The 7,390-nt window shown below is 41.9% G+C and overlaps 1 protein-coding gene across 2 annotated transcripts in view; it reads right to left on the bottom strand.

Moving 5' to 3' along the window:
• EPS8 (epidermal growth factor receptor pathway substrate 8) overlaps positions 1-289 on the bottom strand; it is a 144,472-nt gene extending 144,183 nt beyond the window's left edge. For both annotated transcript variants that reach the window (XM_009278987.2, XM_009278986.2), the window contains exon 1: positions 224-289. The gene's annotated coding sequence lies outside the window, so the exon portion shown is untranslated. The remainder of the gene's footprint in view (positions 1-223) is intronic.
• Positions 290-7,390: the final 7,101 nt, after the last annotated feature.

The following is a 7,390-nucleotide window of genomic DNA, read 5'->3' on the forward strand; positions in this document are numbered from 1 at the left end:
GGCGGTGCTGCCGCCCAGCGCCATGCGGGCTCTGCGCGCTGCCGGGGCTGCGGGGCCTCCTCTCCCCCCGCTCCCTGTTGCGGTTTACAGGGGACTCGCGAAACGCAAAGGTACTAAGAGCAGCTCCCCGGAGCTGGGCTGAAATATGGGAGTTGTTCAAAGTGATCGTAAGCGTTCACCAAAAAAAAAAAAAAGAAGGAAAAAAGCCACACACAAAACCTACCAAGACTCCAAAGCAAAATCCTTCCCCGAAGAAGTAGGTGTATCTAAACCGCCTTTGGAAGGAGTCAGCCACGAGAACAAAAGTCTCCCGTCCTCACTCGAAATCCCGGATGAAATCTCCCAGCTGTTTATGTTGTTTCCATCTGGCACCACATTCCTCCTGACCCTGACAACTTACACGTGGCTTTCACTCAGCACAGGGGAATAGTCCCATGCACAGATACTATCGGTATGCTTACAGGTAGCCAAAGTCCTGATGCTACGCTGTTGCCACGGTCGTGATTTCTATGATGAGCCACTTCCACTCCTAAAATCGAGCTGTTCCCTGAGAATCTCGGTTTTCACTGATTTCACTTTCAAATAAGTTTTTGTCTTTTGTGACTCCAGAGAAAAGCTAGAAAACATAAATCTTTCAACAGCATCGGACAGATGAAAAGAACTCCCCTTCAGGTAGTATATAGGAGAGCTAATCTGATTTTTGAGGTTCCATTCCTGATTTTTGATAGGATTGAATTGCCAATCCTGAAAGACTTACAAACCTGCTTAATTACGTTGCCGAGTCTTCTTCCAGGCTTCACCAAGATTCCTTGTGAAGATCAAAATCAGATCTAGACCAAACACATAGCCATTTCCAGGATTGAGCCACGGTTATCCAAACATAGCAACAGGTCCTTTATGCTACAAAGTTTCTGTGATTCCAGGCCCTCTTCAAGAAACCCGCAGAAGAAAAGTATAAACTAATGAAAGAGCAGCTGCTTGCTGAAATTTCCACTCAGTTCCAAGAAATGAGACTTGGCAGTTTTATAACACTCCGTGACTCATTTGCAGAGGCAGGTGAAGTCAGAGCCATCACTGCCAGAGTCGCGGCCCTGACAGCTTCTCCAGGAAGGACGCGGATTTTCCCAAACACTTTTTAGAAAAGAAGAAAGGAAGACATTGCTCAGCTACTGTTTGCAGTGGTTCGGTCGCTGAATCTCTTCTAAAGTGATGCTAGTCCATGTTTGACCTGGTGTCTTCCAGCAAACCTTCCCGAGAATAAGGTCTGAGCTCTGCAAACTGTTGTTATTTTGCCAGGCTCCCGGGCAGGTTCGGAGCTGAAGGCAGCCGGCAGCGCGCAGGCATGAGGCTCTCACTGCGGGCTCCCCTGAACCAGACAGGAGACAGTAACCCGAGCTTACAGATCAGGCAGGGAGAGGTGGGGCCTCACTCCATGATTGCTTAGGAGTGCACCTTAACCCTGCTTCAAAAAAAAAAAAAAAAAAAGGCGAGAGAAAAAGAAAAGCAGTTCAGCCAACTTCCCCTTCCCGGCTCTGAACTGGCAAAGCCCCTCGTCACACTGCATCTCCTGCTAATGGAGCTGTCTCTGCTATTTTTTCTAGTCCGGAGGGTCCTCCATGAAACAGGAAAGTGCAAAAAAATCTTGTGAAATAATGGGGGGGGGGGTGTCGAGTCCACTTTTATGTACCTAAACAAGCAATGAAATGAACAGATACCATACACTTATCTTGTTAACAGGAAGTTTGTTTCCAACAAACATTCAAACCTTAAAGAATCAGATTATGGAGAGGTCACCTAGGTCATTCCTGTGAATGAACGCTTACAGAACAGTGACATCTAAACTGACATTTCCAAACCGTTCGTGCCAGTGACCATACACACGCTCCTTAGGTAAATAATAATAGTAATTTATACATAAAAGTGCTTAACCCATGAGAGGCGGAAAGGAATACGATAGACGCTATTAAAGAAAAGGTTGGGGACTGCTTCAGTCCTTGGCAGGGGTAAACAGTGCCTCTCTTCCCCCTTCTTTCCTGGATAGCAGCCCAAGATCACCCCCTGCTCCAATTCCCTTTAACAAAGGACAGAATACAAATGCAGAAGACCACTGTGGGCTGATATTTTTTGGGGAAGAAAATATTTAAAAGGAACAGAGATAATAAAGAGGAACGTGGAAAGAAAGTGGGATGTGAGGATGAGAACAGGGAAACCAGAAGAATAAATGACAGAGAGAAAGATTTGGGAAGAATAAATTCTATTTCTGTGCTTTATCAACTTTTCTTCAGGATGTGTACAGTAAGTATGGACATTTATAAAATTATTTTATATTATTATGAAGCTAATATCACTGCAGATAGGAAATCAGAACATTGTAACATAGGGGATGAAGAAGACATTTCATCAACATTTTTCTGTTTGGGGAAAAGACGAAATATGCCAAAGAATTTCCTTCTGTTGTAGAATAGCCTAAAGATACTTTCTGTGCTGGGAACCTGCAGAATGACTTACACACAACGAACGACTTTTACACAACCGTCTGGCAGACCCAGCAGAGTCTGTTTGCTGACACCCCCCCTTCCTGCGTGGAATTCGGCCAAACGCCACGGCCCCAGCCAGTTGCAATCTCCTTTGCAGGTGTACACGGGATGGAAGGCACGGTGCGGGGAACAAACCTGCAGAACCATGCAGCCATTGTTCAGGCTGTATTGAAAATAGATGGGCAAGTGTTCAATTTGTACAGCATTGGCTGCAGCAAGCCTGGGGATTTAAGATTAGCTGCTTGATACTGGAAGGTTAATCCAGAGGAATCCACAGCAAATGAGAGAAACAAAAGAGACTGGCTATCGGTCCATGTTCCTCCATTCTTTATGCTATAAAAAAGAAAACAGAAATCCCAAACACGGAAAGTATTTATTTGCTGCTTAGCTAAAATTATAGAAAACATTTTGCATAAAGGCTAAACATGGTCCTATCTAGAAAACAACGCAGGCGAGAGGATCTGAAGAATAAGCATAGAGATTCTTCTAGTCCCAAAGTAATTTGTAGTCTGATTGGGAGTTTCTTTGGGATGTGTCTGGTTTTAAAATATTCTGCTTAAATGTGTCATCCTTCGTGCTATAAAAAGATATATATATTTTTAGACCATTTTCAGTGTAAACTAACTGAATGTAATTGTTCTAAACTCAGATCTACTATTTGAGTAGTAAATCTATGAATAACATAATGGCCTCAAAACTGGTGAGATAGATTCGGTCTAAACATGTTGGGGACATTCTATAAACTTCTAACTGAATTAGGAACCTAGGGTCTGCTATCCAAAAATTAGCTTTGGGCAAACCCTCTAGTGTGTTTGGTTTTGGTTTTGGTCTGCCCCCCCCCCCGCACCAATGGAACATTAAGAAGTAGTTGGTCGATTCCTTTATTGGAGAGCTTGTGCTTAGTTGATTAATACGAAATTACAGAAGCTACTATTTCTTTAATAACCTTTCTAGGGAAGCTTGGTTCAGGCAAACAAATTAAAGTAGACCAGAGAGCTACCCACAATCTAAACGTGAAAAGGAAGGAGGAACCTAACGTGTCTGTAACCCTCTCCTCGCAGAAACCAAACTCCAGACTCAGTTCTGAACCAGAGGGAAAATGTCTGGACTGCTCCTGGCTGACTCATACCTTTTATGCCAGGTACAGAGCCAAAGCAGCGCAAAGGATTCCCAGAAGCCTCATTTCCACCCAAGAAATGATTCTTCCGAAGAGCTCGAGGATACGGCAGAGAATATATCAGGTGGGAACAAGGTGTCTGTCAGAGTGCAGTCACGGCGCTGAACTCCACGGAGACTCCCAGTGACCGTGAATGATAAGAGTGCCTCAAAGCACCGTCATGAATCACTTTGCCCAGGTTATATGAGGGACCACTCTGTACTGCAGAAAAGTCTGGCCTCTTAAAAAAAAGAAAAGGCACAATCATTTGCTCGTGGTCCTTGTGGCGCCTGCATCTCCAAGTCAGAGAACGTGGAGTTACACCTCCTGGATGTTCTGGTCTCTGTTTTGCTTAATTTGGAGCTTGCATCAGTAAATATACATTTTCCCTGTTTGTTCCTTAGTCTAGCTGCCAGGGGTTATCAGATTTTTATTCCTTGTTCCTAATTATTGTTACATCCATGAGGGAGATTATTTGAGTGAGCTGACTAGGATAAATGAACCAGCTGTCTATCCTGAGCCCAAAACTCTTCAGCCTGAAGCCGCCGCCATCTATGACTTACAAACTTGCCATCCAGCCATTCCAGTTACTAATGCATCCATTACAAGCCATGTAAATTTATGGCTAGGATTAAAGTTGAAGGCGTGATGATAAAAAGCCTTCCAGTAAGACAAGGGCTCTGTGACATTATGAATTATCTGGCAGTTCTTTCTGCACAATCCTATGTGGATCGCAATCAGCTAGTGAAGTAACGCAGAGGACCTTTCTCCCACTGGAGCCATGGGGAGTGTTGCCGTTTGTTTCGGAAGGAATAGAGTCAGATCCAAATCCTTAATTTGTGCATTACTCAATCTCTGCACTGAGAGCTGGTCGGCTGACACTTGGATTTGGAAGTCAAGGAGCCTGTCCTGGAAGAAACCTGAGGCATAAGAAAAGCCATATGGGAACCACTGACATCATGTGGGCAAAGTTCAGCACGTTCGTGATTACTAGATTTTGATCTGTCCCGTCTCAAGAGCTACACTGTGTTTGATGGATGAGACTCTAATTGAATTTAAGCAAATAAATTGCAGGTTAGAAAGCAAACTCGAACGTTGTTATGCATTTTTGATGCCTCCATATACTTGTCTTACGGAGACAAAGATGAAATAAGATGCAGACAATCAATCTTTTTATATCTACACTCTGCTTTTTATAGGGTAGCATGACAGATGTTTTTTATTACAATTGTATGTTTATTGGGAGAGAGGTAGAGCATTAAACCTCAGATATTTCATTTTCCTTATATCTCATATTCATGAGAAAGGAAAGAGGGCAGGCAGAAAGAAAAATATATAACTGAAAGAAATGTTTTGATCTGTTTTGCCAGAATTTATAGAATTTTCTAAGTTTTCGTTTTCCTTCTAAGGTTTTGAACTATACTTCTCTGGTGGAGGAGGGGGAACAATCTTAGCTATATTGCTCATCCCAAGCCCTCAGAATTCTTGAGTAAAGCATCTAAAATCAAGACATTTCTTCAATAATCATGAGGTGTTGATAAAAAAGATGCAAACATTTTTATTTGGGATTGGGGCCCGTAGATTTCATATTTCCTAGCAGAAATGTCAGAGGGAGAGGCTTTTTTTTCCTAATAAATGACATTCACAAGATGATACGTTCACAGGACTATAGCCAATTAAGCTTAAGACATGTATCAAATATCATTACAACAATACTAAAAATCATTAGATTGGTCAGAATTACTTTGTAAACTGTATTTTTATTGTTAAATGTGCTGAATTTTAATTTTGAAAATAGTTGTCAAACAGTTCCTGTTTTTAAGGACAGAAGGGCCCGGTTCAGCTGTCTGACCGAGAATGTGTAGGTCATCTGAAATTCTGCATTTGCATATGTGGGAAAAAATCCCCATCATTTCAGCACACATTTGCTTAGTTCGGATTGCATAATTATTTCATTAGCTGAGGGAAGTAATTAATAATGCTGATGACAATTTTTGGTTACATAGCTCTTGCCCCAGACCTCAAAATCGTCTACCAGCATTAATGAATCTGGAGACACAAACTTCATTGTACAGAAGGAGCAGCCAAGGCTCAGCTAATACTGAAAAACCTCACAGTTATAGCCTGAAACTTGGTAAGTTGTGTTTTTATTAAAGCCTAAAATCATAGAATTTAAAAGATGAGACCATCTGATGCTGGGAGATCAGAAATGAAAATAACAATAAATGCATATAAACCAACTGTGTGTGTGTGTGTGTACATGTATACTTTTAAATACACTTTAGGTGCATCCTATGAGTTTTGGGTGGAAGAACATGACTCGTTATTTCTGGTCACACTGCATTGGCAAAGCTGAAGAGGCTCCGTCACGCTGGGAAGTTGCATCCATTGTGCACAGAAGCAGGGCTATGGTGCAGGAACCCAAGCTCCCAGCATGGTGCTCTGAGCATTGCAGTGCCTTATATAAAAATGGGACAATGTCTCTGAATTTTATTTCACACAGAGTCACAGTTCCAGTCCTGGGAGTTACGACCGAGAAGGTTATGGCATGATTGAAAGGCTGCATATATAGTCACAAATGCAACTAGACTCAACAAGCTTTTTCTTTCCTAAGAAAGGTGCCCCTGAGATAGTTTCATTTGCATACAGTTTTCAGATAAACTTGTGTAATGTCCAAGTTCATAATTGCTTAAGTCTGTGAGAGATGTGGCCACAAAGAGAAGCCACCCTCCTTAGGAGACCTTATGCAGCCCTCCTGGAGCACACTGAGCAAGCAGTCTTAACGGCTACTGTCAGATATTGAATAAAAATCTGCCCAGAAAAAGCAATTAACCCCACAAAGCTCATCAGGTGGACTATAATGGCTTCTTAACAGTTTACTAGCACACCACACAATAGTATAAGGCAAAGTAAGAACATAAATACAACCAAACAAAAACACGCTTTAGAAAGGCAGGGTTCAATTACTTGGGTTGAATTTTGCCCAACCTCTACGCACGCTACAGAAATCACTGCAGAGCAATAGACGAGATATGGAGAGAACAGAATATAAACGATATGTCAGTCAACACACACTTTTAAAGCAATTTTGGAACCTTTATTATGGACGCCTGGGATAACAGTCTGTTTTAATTGCCTCATATGTTTATCCCATGGCCCATTCCTGATTTCATCACCTTTGTATAGGATCTTGCCTCAAAGACCTATGAACCTCTTGTGAGATGTTTCTTCTTCTCAGATAGCTTTAAGTAAATTGAAGGAGTTGAGGACAATGACTCCACACTTTAACTTACCAAAATATCCCAAACACTATGGGACACACTGCATATATATCTACAAGGTGGGAAGCATCTTGTACAGTTTACAGCATATCGCTGTTCTTGTCTGCCATTCTCCTTCCTCCACCATGTGAGGAGTTTTTAATTGATTCTTCTAAATGCTGTTTTGTACCACTAGCTTATTAAAATCTCTTAGGGTTACGCACCTTGGAAGTTCACTGCAGATGCGTGTATTCAGAAACAAATATTTTCCCCTTTTACTAAATAAATAAGCAAAGCTTTAGTATGTGGTTTTCAGACAGTCCCAACGGATGTCCTTCCAGAGGTCTGAAAGACCTTTTGTACTCCAAAATAATCCTGTCTGGTAAAGAGGGGATGAGACATTTCAGAGGATATCCACCATATGCATATTATTCCAG

The sequence above is a fragment of the Aptenodytes forsteri genome, unplaced genomic scaffold (genome assembly GCF_000699145.1).
Source record: "Aptenodytes forsteri isolate BGI_AS27 unplaced genomic scaffold, ASM69914v1 Scaffold241, whole genome shotgun sequence".
Lineage (NCBI taxonomy): Eukaryota > Metazoa > Chordata > Aves > Sphenisciformes > Spheniscidae > Aptenodytes > Aptenodytes forsteri.